The sequence below is a fragment of the Furipterus horrens genome, unplaced genomic scaffold, assembly GCF_987537825.1.
Source record: "Furipterus horrens unplaced genomic scaffold, mFurHor1.1.pri manual_scaffold_4, whole genome shotgun sequence".
Classification (NCBI taxonomy): Eukaryota; Metazoa; Chordata; class Mammalia; order Chiroptera; family Furipteridae; genus Furipterus; species Furipterus horrens.
The window spans coordinates 110,303,768-110,331,086 of NW_028327174.1; the positions used below are offsets into that span (position 1 = coordinate 110,303,768).

General features: G+C 40.5%; 2 pseudogenes; both read right to left on the bottom strand.

The window, feature by feature from the left end:
• Positions 1-12,501: 12,501 nt before the first annotated feature.
• LOC150012666 (small ribosomal subunit protein eS26 pseudogene) lies at positions 12,502-12,871 on the bottom strand (annotated as a pseudogene).
• A 3,622-nt stretch (positions 12,872-16,493) lies between these two features.
• The window catches only part of LOC150012667 (tubulin-specific chaperone E-like), a 36,551-nt pseudogene continuing 25,725 nt past the window's right edge, over positions 16,494-27,319 (bottom strand).

The window sequence follows — 27,319 nt, forward strand, 5'->3', positions numbered from 1 at the left end:
TTAGGATTATATAATCGGTATATGCTATATGATTAGCGTGGGAGGGAGGATAGACACAACAGACATCCAGGCGGACAGACAGACAGAAATTGAAAGAGAGGGCTGAGGAGGTTAGAAGGTAGGAAACAGATTGAGAAAGAATTTTTCAAGAATAAAAATATAGAGTAGAAAATAGCAAGACAGGAAGGGAGAGAGGAAAGAGAAAGAGAAAGTAGAGAAGAGAAGGGTAGGAGAAAGAACGCAAGAAGAAGGGGAGGACGAAGAGGGGGGACTGATTTATTATTTTTTTTAAAAATTATATATTATAAAAAAGATTAGGAGATTAAAACATGATATAAAATTGCAAGATAGAGAGAATATAGAGAGAGAGGAATAAGAGATGGGAAAGCTAGAGAATGGGGGAGGGAAAGAACACAGAGGAGGGAAGGATATCAGGAGGAAGAGGAGATATTAGAGAGGGAAAGATTGAAATTGAAGAGTTGACAAAAGATAGAATAAAGGAGAGAAATACAAGAGGGAGAGAAAGAAGTGAGGGGTGGGGTGGAAAGAGAGAAGGGGTAAGAATGGGAGGGTGAAGGGAGAGGGGGATAGATTAGAATTATAATTTGAATATTAAAAGATTAGAATACAAAGTGGAATAGGGAGAGAGAAAGAGAGAGAATATTTATAGGGAGAGAAGGAAAATAAAGGCAAGGGATGAAAGAAAAATGAATGTAGATTGAAGGGGGACAAAATAAAGAAAGATTTAATAAAATTGAAGGTGCTTAGTGCAGAGAAAGGAGAGAGAGAGAAAGGGAGAGAACTTAAAATTAAAAAATTAACTGAATAGGATGCAGGGGAGACATGCTAAGGGGAGAGAAGGGAGGGAAGAGGAGGGGAGAAAAGGAGAGAGAATAAGAAAGGACGGGGGGCAGTTAGAGAGAGAGTGAGAAATAAAAGAATGAGAGGATTTTAACTCAATTCAACTTTTAGGCACAGTCTCTGGGTATTTTGATTTGTTTTTTTTGTTTTTCCTTCCTTCCTTCCTGAGTCTGCTCCTATTCAAAATTCCATGAGTTTCAAATCTTTTCTGGTTGGTTGGCTGGCTGTGGGAGGGTTCTGTTTGATTCTGGGATTGCTAGTTTTTATTCGTGGGCCTACCGCAGCTCTGCTGTGAGCTGCGTTCAGTTGTCCCCTCCTGAGGCGCCCTCAGCCCTCCTCAGACTTGTCCAGCTACTCCTTCCCCCTGTTGGTCCAGCCTGTGCCTGCCAGCAATCCCCGCCCTGCCCCCATTTGTGTCTCTATTCCCGGGCTACAGCTTCTGCTCTCTTCCCTGTCTATATGCTTGCGCACCCCACCTCTCTCCCTGTCTCAAGACCGTCCCTTTGTTCTGCAGGACTCTGGCACAGTCGGTCAAAGCACCGGGCCCAGTGGCACTTTCCTGCCCAGGGCCTCTCTCCTAGTCTGGAGCTCCGCAGCGGCTTTCCCGCATGTGTTTTTCTCCTTGCCCCAAAACTGTCTCTGTTCTGAGCTACAGCTTCCGCTGGCTTCCCTGTCTATAGGCCTGCGCGCTCTATCTTTCTTCCCACCCCAGCACCGTCCCTTTGTTCTGCAGGATTCTAGTGTGGTCCGTCAGCACAGCGCTCTCCTACCCAGGAGTTCTCCCCTAGTCTGGAGCTCCGTAGCAGCCTTTCCCTTCGGGCCCCTCTCCCCGCCCTAAAACCGTCTCCACTCCAGAACCACCGCCTCCACTCTCTTCCCTACTTACACACCCTGTGCGTCCTATTTCTCTCCTAGCCCCAAACCCGCCTTTTGTTCTGTGGGATTCTAGCGCGATTGCTCAGTTCTCCCCCGGTCCGGAGTTCTGCAGCAGCCTTTCTGTGCGGCCTGTCTCCTTGCCCCAAATCTGTCCCTTTGTTCTGTAGGGCCCTAGCACGAGTGCTGTGCTCACCCAGAGTGCCGAGCTTTCAGTCGGAGGCTGCAGCTGAGGAGGTTTCTCTCTAGACTCAGATCACACAGTTTCTCCCAGTCCTAGTCGTTCAGTGTTCTCTCCCTCCTCTGGCTTTTTCGGCCAAATCCTCTACCCAACTCCCTACAAGAATTCACCCATCGGTGTGCCCCTAGCAGGGGGAGTCTCCAAGCAGCTCTTGGTTAGTGAATTCTCCGTTTCAGTACTGCAGACGCAGTGAATCCCGGAATGACTCAGCCTGCAGTGCGTGGTAAACCCCTCCACCCCACTCCACGCTGCTCCCACTCTCTCCTCCCTGTTCACGCTATCAGAGATCCGCACTCACTCAGTCACTCCTCTCCGCATTCGTTCCTGGAGTCTCTCCCTAACAGGAGCGAGCAGAGAACACTGTCCCTACTTCGCGGCCATCTTCCCCTCCTCGAAGTACTTTCTTCTAGATCAAGTTTTTTCTTTTTTTTAAAAAGTCTTGCTATTAGATTTTTAAAATTTGGTATTCTAAATACAGATTAGCAAAAGCAAAGGCTGCCTGTTAGGTTGTTAATGATGAAAGTCTTGTTTACTTCTTACCAAGTAATCATGAAGTACATTTCTTTGTTCTTACCTGTTGTTACTGATCAATTATTATATAATGTGAATCCAGTTTCTTTAAATGTGAGGTACCAGAGGACTAATCTGCTTTTCATCAACAATAAAAAACAGTGTAATATGTACATGAAAATATTTTCAGAAATGTTTTACTTGTGGGTATCCTATTGAAAGGCAAGAGGGACACCAATTCCTTAGTTCATGGTCACTAACTGATAGGATGGTAACAGTGTTTTAGAGGCTAATCTATACTTCACACTTCTATATTCTGCATCAGTCTCCTTAGTAATGGAGTTTCTTCTTCAGGCTGTATTGTAACAGCTTCTCAAAATTGACCATTGCTCTGTCTCCAGCACCCCACTTGGGTGGGCACAGTCCTGCCACAGCCCATAACAGCTACTTTCTCTAGCACTGGTCTAACTCCCCTGTGACATCAACAGCAGTGCTGGGACTTGAGGATGTCTGTGGTAATGGAAGTAGTAACGGCAATGTACCATGGGACCACCTCAGGTCATGGAAGCACCGCAGACATTGTTAGTGTATGGATGACATTTCTGGTGGTTTTGAAATTTTAGGGGAGCAGGAAGACCAATAGCTGTGATAACAGAGTGCCAGGGTGACGGAACGGAAACCAAGCTTATGTGATGCCGATTCAGTGCCAGTATTGTTTCATTCAGTCATTCAATCTAGATGTATAAACTCCATTTTCTAGAGTGGAAAGTCCACTTCTGAGAGGTCAGGTTACTTGACTGAGGCTGTCCAGCTTATATAGGAAAACCTGGAGTTTGACTGTGTCCATGTGGCCCATTCTGGGCCTGCTGCACTTAGATCTTTGCTGTTCTCCTTAGCCTTGCAGGCTGCATTTCCCAAGCTCCTATGTCAGGGACTTCCACATTGATAGGGCTAAAAGAAGGTTCTGGTAGGGGCTCAGAGGGGAGGGAGAAGCCAGGGCATTTCTCTCTGCTGTGGCTCTACTAGGCCCGCCATGGGTCCAGCTTCCACCAAGCGACCCTGGACTCCAATAGCACACCTTCCTCTTTTAGTTCACAATGTTGTTAGTACCCAGATTGCTTCACTCAGCAGTTCCATCACTTTTGAACACCCCTATTCCAAGTTTATTTTGACTCTGAGGTTGATATATATATTTTTAAATCATCTGATTTAAGTTCAAGAGCTGCCACTATTACCTAACTTCTTTTCTCTAAAATTGTGTTAAAGCTTTATCCTAAGACTGTTTGAGGCTCAAATGGGGCAATGGAGGGGAAACCTTTATATTCAGAAGATGGGAGAGGGGGGAGGTAGGCAGAGCAGGGGAGAGCAAAGGGGGAAAAATGGGATAACTGTAATAGAAGAACAATTAAAAAATGAAAAAAAAAATAAAAAAGGAACTTTATTGCAAAAAAAAAAAAAGAAAGAAAGAAAATGCATGTCATTGTGTATTTCTGTCACTGAAGTTGACAACCCACACAGGCAGATGGCCCTGGACTTCGGCGAAGCCTTTCTGTCTACACAGTCTTCTGTCTGGGGAGCTTCAAACACCCCTGCTGCCTGTGTCCCACTCACAGAGAGTCTCATCTTGGTTGCCCTGGGGGTGGCCTGGGCAGGAACCTTGGTGGTTGTAATGAGCAGTCCGGGAGAGAATCAAACATTCTTTAATTAGTGGTTCTTGATATGTGGTCCTTATCCCAGTAGCATCAGCATCAGCTGCGACCTTGTTAGAGATGCACAGTCTTGGGTCCCACCCAGACCTGTTGAATCAGACTCTGGAATGGAGCTCTGCCATCTAGCTTAACAAGCTCTCTAGGTGAGTCTGAAGTCTGCTCAAGTAGGGGTGCAGCAGTGGGAGATGAATGTGCTATACTTAAGCCTCAGAGGTTTAGCTGCTCTTGGTCTTTCCCTTCTCTCTCTTCTCCTGTGTCTGGTGAAGGGGCACCTTGTGCTATCCCAACCACAGTTCTGGGTACTTCTGTCATCTTATGCATGTACTGCTTACATGGCTCTCTTGATGGCCGCCTCTAGCAAGCCAAATTCTGACATTGCAATGGAATTTATTTGTGTAACATTTAGGTATTAAATAGCCAGTGTGTTCCAGGGACTGTGCAGGGCCCTGAAAGTGCCCTCATCAAAGGAGAGGGTTTCTGTCCTTACAGCACTTAGAGTCCAAGGAGAGACCACCAAGCAGTTAAGCAATTAAAATCTGCCATCACAAGTGTTGTGGAAGAGCTCTCACCCTAGCAAGTTTTCCAAACATAAGAATAGCACTATTATATCCCTGAGCACCACGATCATAAGATTTACCTGTATTAGGTTTTCTTTCTCACATAATAAAAATAAAATGGATGCACAATGTCTGACAAGTGGAAGGATCTATTTTATTAGACATGTAGTAATCAGGCTATGATGGCTTCAGGCCCTGAAAGGGTAGGACCTGAATTGAGACCAGCAGGGAGGCACTGGGTATATAAGTCATGAGGATATTCATGGGCCTGGGAATGCACAGGTGGGTCTGCTAAAAATAATTTGGGAGGTAAGTCCCCTGATCACTCAGCATATGTCTAGTAGGCCAAGTGTTCACTTGAGCAATAGTTAGGAAGGTGTCCATTTTCAAAAGTGCCCTATGATTTGGGATCTGCTGTTTTGGAGAATCAAGCCGTTTGAAGTGGCAGTGCTCTCCACAAGAGGGCGCCTATATTCTTTGTTTTTATTTTCCATCTGGCCAGCAGATTTCTCTTTTCATACTGGCCCAAAGTAAACAGAAGAGTGACTTAAGTTTTGCTGTTTGCAGAGACAATTTCATGTAATTTTGAAAGTTCTATTATATTCTAAGTAGTTATAATTTTTTTCCATTGGAACTTAAGGGTGTTAAAGTAGGATGTCAGAAAAACAAGATCTATGCCTCTCCTAACAGTATCTGTATGATATGTGGGCACTGTGCTGTTTGGATGATCTGTGAAACCATTTCCTTCGTTAGTGCCTATGAACAAGACCTGCTGGTAAAGTAATTGTCTCCAAATATGCATGTTTCTTTTTTTAAAAAAATTCTCACCTGAGGAGATGTGTGTGTGTGCGCGTGTTTAATTGAAAGCGAGAGGAAGGGTTGGTGGAGGTGGGGAGAGAAAGAGAAGGGAGAAAGAGAGAGAGAGAAGGAAACATCAAAACATCAATCAATTGCCTCTCATACCTGCCCCCATCAGAGTTTGATCCTGCAACCTAGATATGTGCCCTGACTGGGAACAGAACCTGTGAACTTTTAGTGAATTAGGTGATGCTCCAATCAACTGAGCAACCTGGCCAGGGCTGCCCTTGCATGTTTCAAAGAATACTCACATAGCATAGAAAATACGAGTTTGATCCATTTAAAGTCATGAAACAAGTGAATGAGACATTTTCTTATTATTCACACAGTTACAGTCTATGGAGACATTGCCAGTAATAAGTTCAAATACTACACTTTTAGGTCATACCCAGGAACAGGAAAGGGGCTGTCTGTCTCAGAGGTGTAGACAAACACACAAACTCCATTAAGTGGCCAAAAAGGGTAGGTGGAAAAAGCTGAATATTAAAAATCTGTGGCTTCTGAAGTGAGTGTGAAATTGAAACATAGATAATGAACTAAGCAGATAAGACAGGGAGGAAACAGAAGTTAAATTTTAATGACACTAGACAAAAGTATGCAAAAACTGGGCCCTATGGTCCAGGGTCTCTGCTGTGCCTGATGGTCGAATCCATTGCTGCATAGGTGATGATGCCATTTTTAGAGCAGATTTATGCAATCTCTGCTTTCCTGGGAAATATTTTCCTCTCTTCCTCTTAGCTTGCATCCCCCCAGTTTTTCACCCCTAAATAATATGATATGGGAAAGGGCCTATTCAGGTCAGGCTTTGTGTTCTGTATGGCTTTATGCAAAGATAGGAGAGGTGGAAACTTCTGAGACTAATGCTTTTGCTCACTTCACTCTGAGATTTTCTTTCCTTGTGAGATGAAGAAGAGCCTTGTTCTGCACTTTCTTTGAAAATCTCAGATGTAGATAAAAATATCCAGCCTTTCAATGAATGTGACCTGGTGTTCCCACGGCCGATTATGTTGACATGCCTGTCTGTGGGAAGTTTATTTCTGTGGACGTAATCAACAGAGACCATGAATGAGAGGACTGCTTGTGAAGCTCTGAGTGTTACAGTATGCTCCATGTTTTGTCATTATCTCATGGTAATTGGAGTTGAGAGGGTAGGACCTCTAATGAGCTACTTCTCTTCCCTAATGGATAGGGGCCTGGAAATTAGTGCGGCCCCTGCTGTTCCAGTCCCTTCAGGAAGTTTGAGGAAACTGCCTAATGGTAGCCTTGCTAATGGCAACAATTACAGAATGGCCTTTTCAGTAAGAACCTGTGTGTTGGTTAGAGACTAACCTCATTGAGTGACCACAGGCCTGTGACAACATCCATTTAGAGACTTCACTGTTGTTGTCCAGAGTGGTTTTCATGTCTCTTGAGAAAGCCAAAATAGTCATAAGTGACACTAACCTCTTTCCTTCTGGAGAAACAAAGCTGGAAGAACGAATGAGGAGGGCAGGCCTGCTCTCAAAATATGTCTTCAGCTAAGGCGGTCCCTTTTGTATCTAAGGCACTTCATGTGACAAATGCCCTCCCCATCTGTGCCTTTAGATTTACCTGTGAAATTTCAGAAGGAGAAATGAGGGACAAAAGGCAGAAGTGTGTTCTTGTGATGAGAATCCATAGATACAGCTGGGCTTGCTCTGGCTGTGCGTCATGCTATTTGATGTCATAAACTAGGTTACTGTCACAGGTGTTAACACCATGAGGGTGAGAGAGCTGGGGTTCCCAGGCCTGGCTGTGATGGCCACCATAACTTCAAGGTCACATGATCAGCATACCCACTCATGGCAGCACTGAGTTGACCCCAAAAGGACCTGGACTTGAGGGTAGTGAGGAAGGAAAGACTCAGGATCCCAATAGTGCAGGGTCAGCTCCCTTGAGTGAGGTTCTTGTCACCTTTGCATCACAGGTGCCACAAATTCATCCTTGTCCCAGCCCCAGCCCTGAGAAGAAGTACTTCAGTTTTAGTCATGAGCTCTCTTCCTCTAAATGATTTGATTACTTTACTGAATTTAATACATTAAAACATTCTGCATAATATAGACCTATATACTACATTTGTGTAGAAAGACATAGGTGTTGAATGACTTGCACAATTTATTTATTTATTTAAATTCTCACCCAAGGATATATTTATTGATATTTTTAAGAGAGAAAGGAAGTGGGGAGGGGGGAGAGTCAGAAAGAAATATTGATCGGTTGCCTCCTGAACGTGCCCTGACTGGGGAATCTAACCTGAGACCTTTTGGTGTACAGGATGATGCTCCAACGAACAGAGCCACCCAACCAGGACTGCACAATATTTCTAAATATAAAAACTATATAAGAAGAAAATGTAAGAAAATAATTTGTTTACTGGGTGGATTCAAAGATAAGCTGTTTTTTTTCATCATCATAATTTTTCTTGAGCATAATGGATAGACTCACATCTGGACATTTTTGTCACAGAAAAGAAAAATGAGAATCTTTGAATTTGTTTTAGGTTTTTTTGAACTTATACGTGTGTGATAGCTGCTGATGTATCATATTAGAAAAGTGAGGATGAGAGGAAATGAAAATATATTTAACGTTGAAGTTTTAAAAAGAACTCATCCTTTTTAGGGTTAAGCTTGTTTTTCAACCATAGCATGCAGACACAAACATGACTCATAAAGTATAGTTTCAATGGAAGATGATCCCTTGTTCAGTTGCAGTGAGAGCCAATGCTGAATTCAGCTCACAAGTGACCAATTTGACCTACATTATTTGTGTATGAAAATAACTGCAGATGCAAAAAGGGAGGGGACCTGGTAAATGCTTGTCCTCAGGTGTGCTGGAGTAGTCATGCCCTGTCAGGCTGGGTCCTGTAATTTTCCTTGTCTGCTTTCCTTGAGTCGTTTCAGGAGGCAGCACAAATAAGAATAGCACATAGAACAATACTTCAAAATGAGAGTTTACTATTGACTGACTTTATTCTTCTTATTGAAGAATTTTGAGAAGGCGAGCAGTTCAAATCACCTATTTTGGGTTTGAAATACAAGTTGTGGTTTCCCACTTGTTCAACATTTGCTATACTTTTAATATACTTTGCATAAAAATTTATAAAGGGCTTGTCACATAATGGTTCTCTCATTCCCCTGTGGAACTAATTATTTTTAATGTATTTTATTGATTATGCTGTTACTGTTGTCCTAAGTTTTCCTTTTGCCCTCCCCCACCTTTCCAGTACCCACATTCCATACAGCAATCCCAACCCCCTTAGTTCATGTCCATGGGTTGTGTATGTATGTTCTTTGGCATCACCCTTTCCTATACTATTCTTAACAGCCCCCTGTCTATTTTGTTCATATCAGTTATCCTTCCAGATCCCTGCACCACTTCCCCATTTCTCCTCCTTCTGCCACCAAGCTGATAACCCTCCAAATGATCCTCATACCTATGATTCTGTTCCTGTTCTGTTTGTTTGCTTAGTTTGTTTTTGTTTTTATTTTGTAGATTCAGTTGTTGATAGTTGTGAGTTTGTTGCCATTATACTGTTCATAGTTTTGATCTTCTTTTTCTTAAATAAGTCCCTTTAACATTTCATGTAGTAGTGGCTTGGTGATGATGAATTCCTTCAGCTTTATCTTGTCTGAGAAGCACTTTATCTGCCCTCCCATTCTAAATGATAGCTTTGCTAGATACAGTAATCTTGGTTGTAGGCCCTTGCTTTTCATGACTTTGAATACTTCTTGCCAGCCCCTTCTTGCCTGCAAAGTTCCTTTTGAGAAATCAGCTGATAGTCTATGGGTATTCCTTTTTAGATAACTCTCTACTTTTCTCTCTCTGCTTTTAACATTCTTTCTTTATGCTTAACATTTGGCACTTTAATTATTATGTGTTTTGGTATGGGCCTCCTTAAGTACAACTTGTTTGTGACTTTCTCTGCTTCCTGGACTTGTATGTCTATTTCCTCTGCCAAATTAGGAAAGTTTTCTTTTATTATTTTTTCAAATAAGTTTTCAATTTCTTGCTCTTCCTCTTCTCCTTATGACACCTCTATGATTCAGATGTTGGTATGTTTAAAGTTGTCCCAGGGGTTCCTAATCCTCTCCTCATTTTTTTCAATTCTTGTTTCTTCTTTCTGTCCCAGGTGTACGTTTATTTCTTACTTTTGTTCCAAATCATTGATTTGAACCCGGCTTCCTTCCTATCACTATTGGTTCCCTGTATATTTTTTAAATTTCACTTTGTGTAACCTTTACTTCTTCCTTTATTTTGTGGCTGTACTCAAGCATTTTTCTGAACATTCTGTTCACCCATGCTTTGAACTCTGCATCTGATAGATTTTCTTTAGTTCTTTTTCTGGAGTTTTGTTCTGTTCTTTCATTGGGGCCATATTTCTTTGCCTTGTCAATTTGGCAGCCTCCCTGTGTTTGTTTCTGTGTATTAGTTAGAGCTGTTTTGACTCTGTGTCTTGGTAGTATGGCCTAATGTAGTAGGTGTCTTATAGGATACAGTGGCACAGCCTCCTCTATCACCCAAGCTGGGTACTCGAGGTGTGCCCTTTGTGTGGGCTGAGTACACCATCCTCTTATAGTTGAGAGTTGGTTGCTATTGGCAGGTCAATGGGAGAGATTTACCCAGGCCAGTAAGCTGCAAAGACTGCTGTGACAAGAGACCACTAACTTCCACCCTCTGTGGAGGATCAGTTATGCAGGGGTAGGGTAGCTAGCTGTCTACTGGGTGGGCTGGCCCTGGGGTTTCCTGGGTGGTGCAGGCAAAGGTCAGCCCCCACCTGCGTTTTGCCCAGGGCACTCTGCCTGAGCTATAAAACAATCTGAGATGGCTGCTACTTGTGCTGGGCTTGGAGATTCCCAGATGAAGCCAACCCGTGAATCTAAACTAGCAGCTGGTAGTGCCAGGCCTGGAGCTTACTGATGTCAGCTATTGTTTGATAGGATTTATGAAGTTGTGAAGCATGAGCCAAGACCAGCCATTCATATGGAAAAGCAGCTTTGGTGGGCAATTAAGTTGGGTTGGGCAGAGTCTCTGGGGATCTCCAAGGTGGGTCAAACAGTGTTAGCCAGGTTGATGGAATCTCAGATATGGCACCAGCTTGCTGGCTTTGTGCTGAGAGAGTTTAGAAAAGAGACAATGGCCTCTGCTGGCCTTGATGTCAGACAGTTGAGTTCCTCCCTCTATGCCACTGGTGCCTTTCAAGCTGCTACCCCAGTGCTGGAGCTCAGAGGGAGTGCATCTGAGTAGGCGAGTCTGTATGTAGGTTCTTTAAAATGAACTACTTGGGCTCTAGCAGTTTCATTCATTGACTCAATTCCTGCTAGTTTTTGCAGCTAGAAGTTGTGGGGACTTATCTTCCTGGCACTGGAATCCTGGGCTGGGGGGCCTGATGTAGGGCTGAGACTCTTCACTCCCGAGATATTTCTCCTGAATATTTATCTACCACACATGGGTAAGAGACCAGATCATTCTAAGTCTGTGCCTCTCCTACCCATCTTGATGGATGTGGTTGCTTTAATTCCATAGTTGTCAGACTTCTATTCCACTGGATTTCTGACGGTTATGGCTGATGGTTGTTCTTTATTTTAGTTTAATTTTGATGTGGTTGTGTGAAGAGGTGAGCCATGTCTGCTTATGCCGCCATCTTGAAGGGATCCTGGTCTTAATGTGTTTTTTAGGCATTCTTCTCATTATGGTTTTGACAAGGTTTGTAAAGATTACAGACGTAATTATTCAGTTCTCGAGTAGCAGGTTCATAATTAAAGTCACATTCTGGAAAGAAGAACTAGTATTTGTGTAGACTTTGTTGTAGTTCACACATGGCAAATGGCACAAGAAGAATGTTTTTGTCATTAATATTAGAGCTTTAAACTCTAATGGGGTGGCATTAAAACCTTCAACTATTGTTAACAGATAGATGTATTATACATACATAACTGGATTCTGAAAGGCTGATCCCAGACATGAAGTTAAAATCAATGTTCTAACTGTTGTACTTTTTTGTGATTAACTTCAGAAATGGCATTATTAAGACTTTCTCTGACACCAAGCTTTATTTTAGAGGTGGAAAGAGTAGTTGTGAAAACAGTGTTTTTGGAATTGTAGGGCTGTTTTTTATTTTGAATCATAATTTACAGTCCTGTTCCCTTTTTTGCATTTGCTCTGGGCATGTCTAAATAAAGCAAGTCCAAAGTTTGAATAAAGCATTATCACTGGAAGGGAAGGGAAATCCTAGCATTAAGTCTGAGATGTGTCCTGACAACGATATTTTTATGTCACTCCCCATGTAATCCTGAGGCATAGGCAGGACAGAGACCTACTTCTGGGGCTTCCTTTGATGGTAACAATACCCTGCATGAACTTGACTTGAACACAAAACAGGAATAGTGAAACATTATTTTGCCAAAGCAGGTTTGTACTTTTCCCACTTTTAAAAAAAAAGTATATTTTATTATGTTGTTACAGTATCGCAATTATTTTCTCCTTTGCTCCCCTCTGCCCAGTACTCCCCTTCCTTCCAGCAATTTCACCCCCCTTAGTTCATATCTATGGTTTGTGCATATAAGTTCTTTGGCTTCACCCTTTTCTCTATTATTCATTACTTTCCTATGTCTATTTTGTAACAACCAATTATGCTTCTTAATCCCTGCACCATTTCCTCATTTCTCCCCCTTCCCCCTCCCAGCTGATAACCCCCCAAATGATTCCCACACCTATGATTCTGTTCCTATTCTGGTTTGCTTAGTTGGGTTTTGTTTTTATTTTTTAGATTCAGTTGTTGATAGTTGAGTTTGTTGTCTTTTTTTTTTTTTTTAAGTACAACTTCCATTTTATTTATTTTCCAGAGAACTGTTCTTCAGTCCTTAAGGACTTTAGCTCCTTACATGGGCTTTGGTGGAGGACGTGGGGCAGCACCCGCAGGTCTGAATCGGGGTGGAGGTGTTCGGTCCTTCCGGGCTTCATGAGAGCGATTCCTGACTACCTTGCTGTGAATGGCACAACTCACACAGTAATGCAGTTTCACATACAGCTTGGGAAGCACATAGGCGTCGAAGACACTCGCTTCTGAAATGTCCCTCACGGCTGCGGCCTCAACTATGTTTCGAATGACAAACTTTTTAATGGTCTTATCCTTGGGCACGCATCGGACGCAGTTGGTGCAGCGAATAGGCTGCACATGGCCGCGGCCTTTCTTGGCACGACCGTTGTTCCTTCTTTTCTTGGTCATCTTGGAAGCGAGGACGCGCGAAAAGCTGTTGTCATTTTAATGTTCATAATTCTGATCTTCTTTTTCTTAAGTAAGTCCCTTTGACATTTCATATAATAATAGTTTGGTGATGATGAGTTCCTTAAGCTTTACCTTGTCTGGGAAGAACTTTATTTGCCCTTCCATTCTAAATTGTAGCTTTGCTAGGTACAGTAATCTTGGTTGTAAGTCCTTGCTTTTCATGACTTTGAATACTTCTTGCCAGTCCCTTCTTGCCTGCAAAGTTTCCTTAAAGAAATCAGCTGAAAGTCTTATAGGCACCCCTTTGTAGGTAACGCTCTACTTTTCTCTTGCTGCTTTTAAAATTCTCTCTTTATCTTGAGCCTCTGGCATTTTAATGATGATGTGTCTTGGTGTGGTCCTCTTTGGGTCTAGCTTGTTTGGGACTCTGTGATTCCTAGACTTCTATGTCTATTTCCTTCTCCAAATTTGGGGAGTTTTCCCTCATTATTTTCTCACATAAGTTTTCAATTTCTTGCTCTTCCTCTTCTTCTGGCACCCCTATGGTTTGGATGTTTGCACATTCAAAGTTGTCCCAGAGGTTCCTAAGCCTCTCCTCATTTTTTTCAATTCTCGTTTCCTCATTCTGTACTGGTTGACTGTTTTTCCTTCCTTATGTTCCAAATCATTGATTTGAACTCCAGTATCCTTTCCTTCACTACTGGTTTTGTATGGATTTTCCTTAGTTTCATTTAGCATATTCTTCACTTCTTCCCTTATGTGTTTGCCATACATAAGGATATCTGTCAAGTCTGTGAACATCTTTATCACCAGCATTTTGAACTCTGCATCTGTTAGGTTGGCTTTCTCATCGTTTGTTAGGTTGGCTATCTCTTCGTCACTTACTTCTCCCACTGGAACCTTGATCCATTCCCTTTCAGGCCATACTTCTCTGTCTCCTCAACTTGACAGGCTCCTGTGTTTGTTTGCTTCTGTGTCTTAGGTAGAGCTGTCACACCTGTTACGTTGTAAGGGGCAGAGCCTTAGGTATTCATCAGAACAGGGCGACCCATTTCACCATGTTGTGGCACTGTATGTAGGGAGGGGCCAGAGAGGGAACAATGCTGCTTGCTCAGCACTTACCCCCTTTCCAGGCACTTCTCCCACTTTCGTATGGGACTGGCGCCTCTCTAGATGTTGCCCTGGCCATTGTTCCTAGAGTGGGTGGGTCTGCAGACATTCTAGAACTATAGGGGCCCTTTAAACAAGTGGACTCTGCTGAGAGACTGGAAGTATTTTCCACTGCCCCAACTCCCACTGGTTTGCACAGTCAGAAGCAATGAGACTTGATTTTCCCTGGCACTGGGATCATGAGCTGTGTGCGTGGTCTGGTCAGGAGCTGGGAATGCTCCCAAGGTGTCCCTCCTGAATTTTTAAAATGAGTGACTGCGCTTTCCACCGACCTGCTGCTGTGGCCACCACACCGCGTCCCCTCAGCCCCGTCTCCGCTCCTTCTACCTGTCTGGATGGGTATTTCTTCTTTATATCTTTGTTTGTTGGACTTCCATGCAGCTTGATTTTCTGGAACTTCTGGTTGTCTATAATTTTGAGGTAGTTGTATTCCTTCTTAGTTGTGGAGGGAGACGCAGCATGTCTGTCTAGGCCTCCATCTTGGCCAGAAGTCCACTTGTTTTGATGTTCAGTAGCAAACCCCGATATGACATTTAAATGCTTATTATTTTTAAATGTCTGAGATCAAAGCTCTGTCAATAATTCTAGGTATATATAAACTATCATCTTATTTTTATTTGTCACTCTTGGAGAGATTTGGATGAGATGACCACAATGTTCCTTTCCTGTTTAGGATTCTGTTATCTGGCTCCGAGTGTACTAGAGAAGTCCAAATGTCTAGGCCTGGATGAGTTTTATCCCAGGGTACTATAAGAATTCACTTATATAATGGCAGAGCCTGTTCAATGTTTTTTAAGAAATTTTCCATGACACTAAACAATCTTGTGCCACACTGAAAAATAATGGTTTATTTATATCAGTGTGTGGCAGAATTAGTTTTTTAACTGATTCCCTATTAATGAATATTTAAGTTATTTCCAGTTTTTCTTCCCTTAGTGTCTTTTTTATTTTCTTCTTCAATGGTCTCAATGCATGTGCCAAATATTTTTCCAAATGTTATGGATGTTTCTGTGAGAGTGGTTTTGGATGAGGTTAACATTTATGTCAGTAGACTCAATGAAGTAGATGGCCCTCCAGAACGAGGGTGGGCCTCATCCAGTCAGCTGAGGGCCTGAATAGAACAAAGGGCTAACTCTGTTCTGAGTTGGAGAGAATTTTCTGCCTGATGGCCTTCCAAATAGGACATTGCTCTTCCTGTTGCTACGGCAGCTTCCAGGCTTTGGACTTGAACTGGGTCATCATCTCTGCAGATTTTGGACTTGCCAACCCCCATAATGACATGAGCCAGTTCTCTATAATAAAACCCTTTATTTTTCATATTAATACATATATATGATATATAAGGTCTGTCCAGAAAAAGTCCAACCACTGTTACTATAACAAGAACAGTTTGTTCAACATCAATGTAACCTGGCAGTCAAGGAGAGTAGACTGGAACATGCATGCATGAACAATGACAACTTCACTTTAAGTCAGTGGGGGTGGTAAATGCCATTGAGTGAGGATGTGTACTCATGTGTACGTGTGGCCATTGCATTCAAAATGATTGAGTGAGTAGAGCAACGAATCTGCATCCAATTTTGCGTTAAGCTTGAACATTCTTCCACGGAAACTATTCAGATGATTTAGAAGGCCACAGCTATGAGCAACTGGTGACTGGCAGCTTCATGAAAACAATACACATGCTAATGCATCATATCTTGTGCAGAGTTTTTTTTTTTTTTTTTTTTGTGAAACATCAAATCACCCAGGTGACTCAGCCCCTTCTACAGCCCAGATTTGACACCTTGCAACTTCCGGCTTTTCCCAAAACTAAAACCACCTTTGAAGGGGAAGAGATTTCAGACTATCAATGAGATTCAGGAAAATACAATGGGGCAATTGATGACAGTTGGGAGAACTATGTGAGGTCCCAAGGTGCCTATTTTGAAGAGGACTGAAGTGTCATTATCATATGTAATGTTGCTTGTTTCTTCTTCAATAAAAATATCTCTATTTCTCATATTACATAGCTGGATACCTTCTGGACAGACCTTGTATATACTCAATCTCTGTGTATATATATTTATTTTATATATTGTATAATGTATAATATCCATATTACATATTAAATTTATATTTTATATATAGTGCATATATAATATAATACATGTTATATTATATATATTAAGTCACATAATATTCATATTATTGATTCTGCATTTTTGGAGAATCCTATATAATACAATGAGCAATGAAAAACATTATTTTTAGTATATTTTCAAACTTTTTTTTCAGTAGGAACAAAGCCTTTATTAATGCTATTATATACAAGCCTAGAAATGGTCTCTTCCCAATGAAAAGTACAGCCTTTTCTATACCTATGGAAAGTTATAAAACTTTTTTTTTTGAGAGTGGAATTGTTTCAATGAATCATTTCTTTCCAGTGAACCCCAGTCACGATAAATAGTCTAATCTCTGACTGTTGGCTGTCACCATTGCACTAATAGACAATCTCCAGTTTCCACAGAATAAAACTGTGATGACTTGGTTATTTTCTAGTTCAGTGTCTCTCCTGGCATTTTGAGACTTTCCTAGGACAACAGAAGGTCTGACATAGGAACTTTGAGAAGTCATGACGGTAATCTTTTCACCTTAAATTGTCATGCAGTCCAACAATTGTTTCTCTAGGACTTTTTGGTCCATATGATTAGGTTATTTTATTTTCAGTGTTAGTTGGTTTTTGAGCAAAAATGGTTGTTGTGTTTTGCATTCCCCATCTTCAGGTGCACCATATATGAGGCAGAGTGACAGGTATCTGGGATGGGCTGCCAGCAACTCTTCATTTGGCCTGGTTTTGTCTTTGATCCTGATGCCCACTTGCCTTTTTCTATTCCTTTTCAAATGCTTTTTGGTAATCCAACTCAGCTCCTTTCCTCTCTTGGGAAGAATTTTACATTTGTTCAAAGCCTCCAGCGACCAATCTTGGTGATAATGAATTGGCAGATAGTCTTTGCTTTGCTTCGCTCAGTCAGGGGATTCCAGGAGGGACAAAGTGTGCAGACTGTAACTTATCCAGCTTATTGATGAATGATCATTGCAATATCTGATTGTCATTGACTACAAGGTATTGCAAGGAAGGAAACATTGACATTTTGCACCAAATGCCAGCACCTGGCAAATGTAAAGAAGAAATCTCAATGTCAGAAAGGATTAGTTCCAATATGGGCAGTAAGGTATTAGAAACAGCTGATTTTCATCAATTAATTGATTAGAGGAATGATCTAATAACTTGATCATCTGTAGAGTGAGAGCCAGCCTTTCTGATATGAAAGATTGTTAGACTCCTGGATGACTGGTCACCCAGCAGCACACTAGAGCACCTCGGCCCATGTTATTCCTGTTTGGCTAAGAACCAAAACCTTCGGTGTAGATATTCCAGTTAGAGATAGTGAGCCAGCGGGAAATCTCAGTTTATTTCCACTGAGATTAAGGACTTCCAGGTGTCTGAGCTGATCAGCAATATCTGTGACTTCATCCCATGCTCACAGTAGGTTTTTTGACAATCTAAATTTGTAATATAGGACATGCTTTGGCAATGCCCCCTTTGTCACCAGCACAATTTTTAAAAAAATCTTCGTCTGAGGATATGTTTATTGAATTTAGAGAGGAGGAGGAGGACTAGGGGGAGGAGGAGGAGGAAAAAAAGAAGAAGAAGAGGAAGAGGAAGAGGAGGAAGAAGAAGAAAGAAGAAGAAAGAGAGTGAGCAACATTGATGTGAGAGAGAAATATTAATGTGATAGACATCAACAGGTTCCCTTTCATAGCTCCCCGACTGGGGATTGAACCTGCAATCTAGGTATGTGCCCCTAGCGGGGATTAAACCCATCACCTTTTGCTGTATGGGACAACACTCCAACCAAATGAGCCACCTGGCCAGGGCTGTCACCAGCACAATTTACTGCACTGTTTTTCAAAAAAATATTTTGGAACTTGTTCAGCTGATTTTGCCATTTTATAATATACTCAAAGCCAATAGCTTCCACAGGTTTATTCCCTGTTGTAACAATTTGCTCTTTTCCATCTTCCTCTAGTCTGTCTTCTAACACATAGCAGTTCTTATTTGAAGTTAAGAAAGTCTACTCCAAAGTGTGCTTTGTTTAAACAAATAAAGGATCCTCCTTTTGGGTGTCTGTTGTACAGTAGTCCCTTTCCATATCGCAATTCACTTATCGTGGCCTCACTGTATTGCGGGATATTTTAAAATATTATATTTAATTACTTATTGTGGATTTTTTGCTCTATCATGGGATTTTGTGGTACTGTATACGTATTTATATGCATAGTATTTATGCTTTTAATGATATTTGCCTAAAATTTAAAAAAATATATAATAAATGATTCTAACATTAAAAGAATATTAATCAAAATAAAATACTGCACAGTTTACAGTATGTATTTTTCTGTGGATGAACACATACATTATGCTGAAAATGAGGTGTACGCTCGAGTTCATTTTCCTATGTGAGATTGTACACAGCACATGATTGGCTGATTGATGGACAGAAGACAACCAACCAGAGCATTGCCTTGTGTATCCTGGGCGCTGATTGGTTCAGTAACCATACCATCAGTCTGTCTGTTATCACGCACTGTGTGCATACATTCAGCATCTTGCCTTGTCCACTTCATTCCTACCTCCGATCACCATGTGTAGTTTTGCTCTGCGGTGTTGTCTTTTGTGAAATTTTCCTTAAAGACTGAATTTATTGCAATCCCTACGATGCCACCCAAATGTTCTGCATCTTCTAAGGATTCTGGCAGTGAACCCAAGTGCCAGAGGAAGATGCTTACCATAAAACAGAAGGTGGAACTTCTCGACATATTGAAGGAAGGGAGAAGCTATGCATCTGGTGGACACCATTAAGGGATCAATGAGTCTATGTTTCACTGTATAAAAAAGGACAAGAAGAATATCAGGTCTACAGCATCAGTGCCTTTCAACAAAACAGCAAAGAGGGTGGTTACTTCCTGCAATAAGATCATTGTGAAGATGGAGTCTGCATTAGCTGTGTGGATAAATGATTGCAGAAAAAAGAATATCTTGCTGGATACAAACACTATCCAGACAAAGGCCAAGCAACTGTATGATCGTTTAGCAGCAAAAAGGGATGATCATGACGGTGATGAGAATGAAGATGGGGATGATGACAACAATGCTGAAGCAGGACCTTCGAGTGCTTCTCCAACCAGACCAACCCCATTCAGTGCCAGCAAGGGCTGGTTCACCAAATTTCAGAAATGCTTTGGACTCAAGAGCGTTTCTCTTCATGGAGAGGCTGCCTCTGTGGATAAAGCCGGAGCCAATGAGTATGTGAACAACACATTCAAAGACATCATTGAGGAAGGAGGCTATAAGCCTGTACAAGTTTTCAACATGGATGAAACGGGCTTATTCTGGAAACAAATGCGGTCTCGCACTTTCATTATGAAGAAAGAAGCAAAAGCCCCTGGTTTCAAGGTCCAAAAATATAGGGTAACTTTAATCATGTGTGAGAATGCTGTGTGCTTTATAATAAAGCCAGGGCTTATTTTTAAGTCCAAGAACCTAATGGCCCTAAAAGAGAAAACTAAGAATGTGTTGCCTGTGTACTGGATGTACAACCTTAAGGCTTGGATCATGAAACTCCTCACGACTGATTGGTTTCATCAATGTTTTATCCTGGAGGTTAAGGTTTATCTGGCAGAGAAAGACCTTGATTTCAAAGTGCTTCTGATAATGAGCAATGCTGGAGGCCGTGGTGTCGACCTGACATATGATGGCATCCAGATAGACTTCTTGCTGCCAAACACCACATCGTTCATTCAGCCAATGGATCAAGGCGTTATTCACTCTTTTAAGGCGCTCTACACCTGAAATGCCCTGCAAAACCTCATTGAAGCCGTGGACTCAGATGAAGACTTCTCGCTAAAGGCGTACTGGCGTGAGTACACAATTGCATCATGTCTCCAAAATATTCAAAAGGCCATAAAAGAGATGAAGAGTGAGACTTTGAATGCCAGCTGGAAAAAATTGTGGCCAGAAGTGGTCCATGATTACAAGGGATTCCCTGATGAAATCCGTCACTCTGCAGTGGATAAGGCCATGAACCTTGCAAAAATACTGGGAGGAGAGGGCTTTAGTGACATGAGTACTGAAGACATAAATACCCTGATTGATGTGCACTCTCAGCCCTTGATGGACAAAGACATGGAGGAGCTGACTACGTCAGCAAGTGAAGAATAGGATGAGGAATAAGATAAACAATGGGTTGAAGAAGAGGAAGAGGTTGGGCTAACACTTGATCATCTTGCAACCATGGTCAGAATGGCCAAAGAACTTCAATGAGTGGCTGAAGAATGGGACCCTCATATGGTTTGTTCATTGCAGTTTGCAAATTCAATCGACAGTGCCATGTCAGTTTACAAAAACATTCTCAATCAGAAGAAGAAGCAGTGCCAGCAACTCCCCATAACTATGTTCATCACTCAAACGAAGAGGTCGGTTACACCTATGCCTTTAGCAGAAGTAGAAGTTATGGACAAGGCTGAAGATACTACTGCACCACCTGAAGAAGCGCCTGATGAAGTGGTGCCTTTAGAAGAGCTGTAATGTTCACCTTTGCTGTGCAGTACATTCATCTCATCTTCATCACCTTCATCATCATCAGTACTGCACAGTTAATTCATCATCTTCAATGTTCAACTTGTAGTATACTTCACTGGTGAGTACCCATATAAAATTCTACAGTACTGAATGCTTATGTTAAAGTTACGTAGGTTTAAGAGTGTAGAATATGTTGAAGAACATAAGTATTTATAAAGGTGTGGAAAAAGTTTAATAAGGGAGTGGGAAAGGTAAATAAGGGACTGGGAATGTTTTATAAGTGTGTGGGAAGGGTTTATAAAGCCTTACAATATATATAAATACTAAAATAAATGTAAGGCTCCTATTTTATGGATTTTCACCTGTCATGGGGATGTCTAGAACGTAATACCCATGATAAGTGAGGGAATACTGTACTGGCTTCTATCACACTTGCTTTCTCTGGATTTTCTCATTTTACTCCTGACCAATCTCAACTCACTGTCTCTGAGCTCCAGTACTGGCATAGCAGCTTGAAAGGCACCAGAGATATACAGGGAGGGACAGTTATCTGGCATCAGGGCTAGAGCTAGGTGGAAAAGCTTTCTCCCAGATAGAAATGCTGGCAGAGGCCCTTGTTCCTTTGCTGAGTCCTTCACCCACAGTGCTGGCACATCTCAGTCTCCATCAGTCTGCTGTCACTGTTCACCCCCACCCAGCTCATTCTCTGAGACCTCCTAAATCTTTATTTTTTTCTCATTAACACACATATTGGATTATTAGCAGAAAAATATAGGTTGTGTTTCTTGTAAATCAGATTCATTGGGCTTGAGGATGCTACAGTTAAAATTTAGAAAACTTCCTCTGACCCCACTTTTGAGATGAAATAGAATTTGAAAAGAGGTGATATTTAATACAAATTCAGTTAAAGAATAAGTAAAAATTGAACACATCATTTGAAGTATATTATTTTAAAAAATTAATACCATAAATTTTGTCTTATGATAAACAATAGTGTTGTAGACATATTATACATATGATTATATTTAAAGTTTTAACAGTTTATAATCAATAACAATAACTCTCACTTAGAACATTAGAATTTTCAGGTATTTAAAAAATGGACATATTTTCTTCATTTTACACTTTCAAAAATCACTAAAAATTGTTACATGATTTTATTTTATTTTTCTATTTTTTTATTTTTGGTTTTTCTTTTTTTTATTTTTTAAGGTTTCTTTTTTATTTTTTATTTTTTGTTTTTTCAATTACAGATGTCCCATTTTTCCCCCATTGCTCCCCCCACCCAGCCCATCCCTTCTCCCACAATCATATACCTCCCTGTTGTCCATGTCCATGAGTCATTCATACACTTCCTTGACTAGACCCTCCCCTTACTTATCCCCCTTCTCTCCCTCCCCCCTCCCCCCTACTGACTACTATTCTAGTCTTTGCTTATTTAGTTCGTTTGTTTGTGTTTCTCTTTAGTTTCCTGTATTAGGTGATATCATATGGTATTTTTCTTTCTTTGCCTGGCTTATTTCACTAAGCATAATTCTCTCTAGTTCCATCCATGTTGTCGCAAATAGCAGGAGTTCCTTCTTTCTTTCTGCTACATAATATTTCATTGTGTAAATGTACCACCATTTTTTGATCCACTCATCTACAGATGGGCACTTAGGCTGTTTCCAGCACTTAGCTATTGTTAACAGGGCTGCTATGAACATAGGGGTGCATAAGGTTTTTGAATTAGGGTTTTAGAATTTTTCGGGTATAATCCTAGCAGTGGAATTGCTGGTTCAAAAGGCAGTTCCATTTTTAGGTTTTTGAGGTAATTCCATACTGTTTTCCACAGTGGCTGCACCAGTCTGCATTCCCACCAACAGTGCAGTAGGGTTCCTGTTTCTCCACATCCTCGCCAGCATTTGTTGTTTGTTGATTTGTTGATGATGGCCATTCTGACAGGTGTAAAGTGGTATCTCATTGTCGTTTTTACTTGCATCTCTCTGATGGCCAATGATGTTGAGCATTTTTCCATGTGCCTATGAACCTTCTGTATGTCCTCTTCAGAGAAGTGTTTGTTCAGGTTCTTCGCCCATTTTTTAATAGGGTTGTTTGTTTTCTTGATGTTGAGTCGTATAAGCTCTTTATATATTTTGGAGATTAGACCCCTGTCTGTGATATCATTGGCAAATATGTTTCCCATATGGTTGGTTTCCTTTTCATCTTGCTGATGTTTTCTTTTGCTCAGCAGAAACTTTTTATTTTGATGTAGTCTCATTTGTTTATTTTTTCCTTCATTTCTCTTGCCTTAGGAGATGTATCCGTGAAGATATTGTTACATGGGATATCTGAAATTTTCCTGTCTATGTTTTCCTCTAGGACTTTTATGGAGTCACGGCTTACATTTAAGTCTTTAATCCATCTTGAGTTTATTCTCGTGTGTGGTGTAAGTTGGTGGTCTAGTTTCATTTTTTTCCACATCCCTGTCCAATTCTCCCAGCACCATTTGTTAAAGAGGCTCTTCTCACTCCATTTTATGTTCCTTCCTCCTTTATCAAAGATTAGTTGACCATAGATGTCTGGGTTTATTTCAGGGCTCTCTATTCTGTTCCACTGATCTACATGTCTGTTCTTATGCCAGTACCAGACTGTTTTGATCACAGTGGCTTTGTAGTATTGTTTGATGTCTGGTATCGTGATTCCTCCTGCTGTGTTCTTCTGTCTCAAGATTGCTTTTGCTATTCGGGGTCTTTTTTGGTTCCATATGAATTTTTGGAGTATTTGTTATAGGTCAGTGAAATATGTCATTGGTATTTTAATAGGGATTGCATTGAATCTGTAAATTGCTTTGAGTAGTATGGCCATTTTGATGATGTTGATTCTTCCCATCCAAGAACATGGTATTTGCTTCCATTTATTTGTATCTTCCTTAATTTCTTTCTTCATTGTTAAGTAATTTTCATTGTACATGTCTCTTATCTCTTTGGTTAAGTTTATTCCTAGGTATTTTATTTTTCTTGTTGCTATAGTAAATGGTATTTTCTTTTTTGCCTCTGTCTCTGATATTTTATCGTTGGTGTACAGAAATACCTTAGATTTCTGTATATTTATTTTGTACCCTGCTATTTTGCCAAATTCACTTATTATATCGAGTAGTCTTTTAGTGGAGTTTATAGGGTTTTCTAGGTATACTATCATGTCATCTGCAAATAGTGATAGTTTTACTTCTTCTTTCTCAATTTGGATGCCTTTTATTTCTTTTTCTTGTCTGATTGCTGTGGCTAGGACTTCCAACACTATGTTGAATAGGAGAGGAAAGAGTGGACAGCCTTGTCTAGTTCCTGATTTCAGGGGGAATGCTTTCAGTTTTTGTCCATTGAGTATGATGTTGGCTTCAGGCTTCTCATATATAGCCTTAATTATGTTAAGGTATGCTCCCTTTATTCGTATTTTGCTGAGTGTTTTCATCATAAATGGGTGTTGTACTTTATCAAATGCTCTTTCTGCATCTATCGATATGATCATGTGATTTTTGTCTTTCATTTTGTTTACGTGATGTATTATATTTATTGATTTGCGAATATTAAACCATCCTTACATCCCTGGGATGAATTGCACTTGATCGTGGTGTATGATATTTCTAATGTGTTGCTGGATTCAGTTTGCCAATATTTTATTGAGGATTTTAGCATCTATGTTTATCAGTGATATTGGTCTGTAGTTTTTTGTTTTGTTTTTTTTTTTTTTTTGCTGTGTCTTGACCTGGTTTTGGGATTAGGATAATATTGGCTTCATAGAAAGAGTTTGGGATTTTTCCCTCTTCTTCAATTTTTTGTAATAGTTTGAGGAGGGTAGGAATTAGTTCTTCCCTAAATGTTTTGTAAAATTTGCCTGTGAAGCCATGTAGTCCAGGGCTTTTTTGTGCAGGGAGATTTTGGATTACTGTTTCAATTTCCTTCTTTGTTATTGGTCTGTTGAGACTTTCTACTTCTTCTTGATTCAGTTTTGGAAGGTTATATGTTTCTAGAAATCTGTCCATTTCTTCTAGGTTGTCAAATTCTTGCCATATAGTTGTTTGTAGTCATTTCTTATAATTGTTTGTATTTCTGAGGTATCAGTCGTGATTTCTCCTCTTTCATTTCTGATTTTGTTTATTTGAGTCTTCTCTCTTTCTTTCTTGATTAGACTGGTAGAGATTTGTCGATTTTGTTTATTTTTTCAGAGAACCAGCTCCTAGTTTTGTTGATCTTTTGGATTGTTTGTTTAGTCTCTATGTCATTTAGTTCTGCTCTGATCTTGATGATTTCATTCCTTCTTCTTACCCTAGACTTTGTTTGTTTTTGTTGTTCTAGTTCTTGTAGCTTTAGGGTTAGATTTTTTATTTGAGATTCTTCTATCCTTTTCAGATATGCCTGTATTGCTATGAACTTCCCTCTCAGGACTGCTTTTGCTGTGTCCCACAGGTATTGGGCTGTTGTGTGTTATCATTAGTTTCTAGAAAGTTCTTGATTTCTTCTTTGATATCATTGTTAACCCATTCATTATTTAATAGCATGTTATTCAATCTCCATGAGTTTGGGTGTCTTTGATTTTTTTCTCTGAGGTTGATTTTTAGTTTTAAGGCATTGTGGTCTGAAAAGATGCCTGATATGATTTCAATTTTCTTGAATTTGTTGAGGCTTGTTTTTTGTCTTATCATGTGGTCTATCTTTGAAAATGTCCCATGTGCCTTTGAAAAGAATGTATATTTTGCTTCTTTGGGGTGGAAAGTTCTATATATATCAGTTAAGTCCATGTGGTTTAGTGTGTTGTTCAATGCCTGTATATCCTTGGTGTTTCTTTGCTTTGATGATCTGTCTATTGTTGATAATGGAGTGTTGAAGTCCCCTACTATGAATATGTTGTTGTTGATATCCTTCTTGTGGTCTTCTAGTATTTGCTTTATGTATTTGGGTGCTCCTTTGTTGGGTGCATATATGTTTATCAATGTTATATCTTCTTGATTGATTGTTCCTTTAAGTATTATGAAATGTCCTTCTTTGTCTCTTTTTATTGCCCTTGCTTTGAAATCCGTTTTGTCTGGTATGAGGACTGCTACCCCGGCTTGTTACATGATTTTAAAGGGCAATTTCAACAGTCTGGAAACTAGAGATTTAGAAAATTTGAGCTTTTTTTCTTCATAGACCTACTTTTTAAGGATCTTGATTAGAATTTGTGTCAGAATTCTCATTAGTATGGTCTAGACCAGGGCCCTTAATCTTGACACTATGGACATTTTGAACTGAATAACTTTGTTGTATAGTCCTGTCTTGTACATTGTAGGATGTTTATTGGCACCCTGGACTCCACCCTGTAGATCCCAGTAGCACCCAACCCCCAAATTGTGTCAACTAACAAATAATTGTCTCCAGACATTGCCTACAGCCCCCTGGGAGGCAAAATTGCCTCAGATGAGAACCATTGGGGATTGGATACATGTGGCATGCATGAATAAGGCCAGCTATGTACATAAGGGAACATAGCCTAAAAAAAAAAATAAAATAAATAAGAGATTGCTTAATAAAAACAAAATTCAATAAAGGACAACTATCACAAAATGTTTCGAGCCTACAATGTGGGCTTCAACCTTTTGCCTCCTGACATTTGATGCTGTAGTTAATAGGAAGTGAATTTTGCTTTTTGCTGATTTTTCTAATGCCTCTCCCTCTTGGTTTTGACCAGGATTAAGGCAATGGCCTGCCCAGAATAAGAATACGGTACTAATTTGTTAAGGCATTCACTAGCTTTTAAAGTATTTTTTGAAAAGATTTTATTTATTTTCAGAGAGAGGGGAAAGGAGGGAGAAAGGGAGAGATACATTGGTGTGTGAGATACATTGATTGGTTGCCTCTCACACGCCCCAAACTGGGGACCTGGCCTGCAACCCAGGCATGTGCCCTGACTGGGAATTGAACTGGTACCTTTTCATTTGCAGACCAGCACTCAATTCGCTGAGCCACACCAGCCAAGGCAGTATTTACTAGCGTTTAAACCTCAGTAATAATGACTCTGTGTTTGAGTTGATGGTTCAGCTTGGTGTAACTTTCTAGTCCACCCAGTGTTGTGTTAAGCTGGTCTGGGAAGGGAGATGGGGTGCAGCAAGGATAGTATTTATTGAGGGTGCTGTTTTTGGTGGGGTCTGAAATGAGCTGAGATCCTGGTGGCTTTATGTAAACTAGGAAGTAGGAGAAAATAAAGAAGGGTATGTTGAGTTACTGTGAGGGACAATTGCATGTGTCTACTTGGCTAGGCTACAGACTCCAGGTCTTCACTGAAAGAGCCATTTAGGTGTTGCATTTCCTCAGGCTTCTCTCTTGAACCTCACCTCATGGAAATGTAGTTTTTGTATTTAAAAATTTCCTCTGCTTTTCCTTTTGTTATTACTTAGTCTTTATAAGTATCATTTTCTCTTTATTTTTCCCCTATTGAAAATAGTTTTACTCTTCAGATAAAAGAGCCCTTTTTAAGTACCAGGCATTTGACCTGGTGTGTCTCTTTTTATCCTCAAAACAAGTATGTGGAGCTATTATTATCATTCTTATTGTACAGGTGAGGAAATTAGCCTTGGAGCTGCTAACTCTCATGTCCAGGCTAATGGCAGAGCCTCTGAAAAATCACTTTTTCTATTTTGCTGTATCCTCTTGTTTTGCT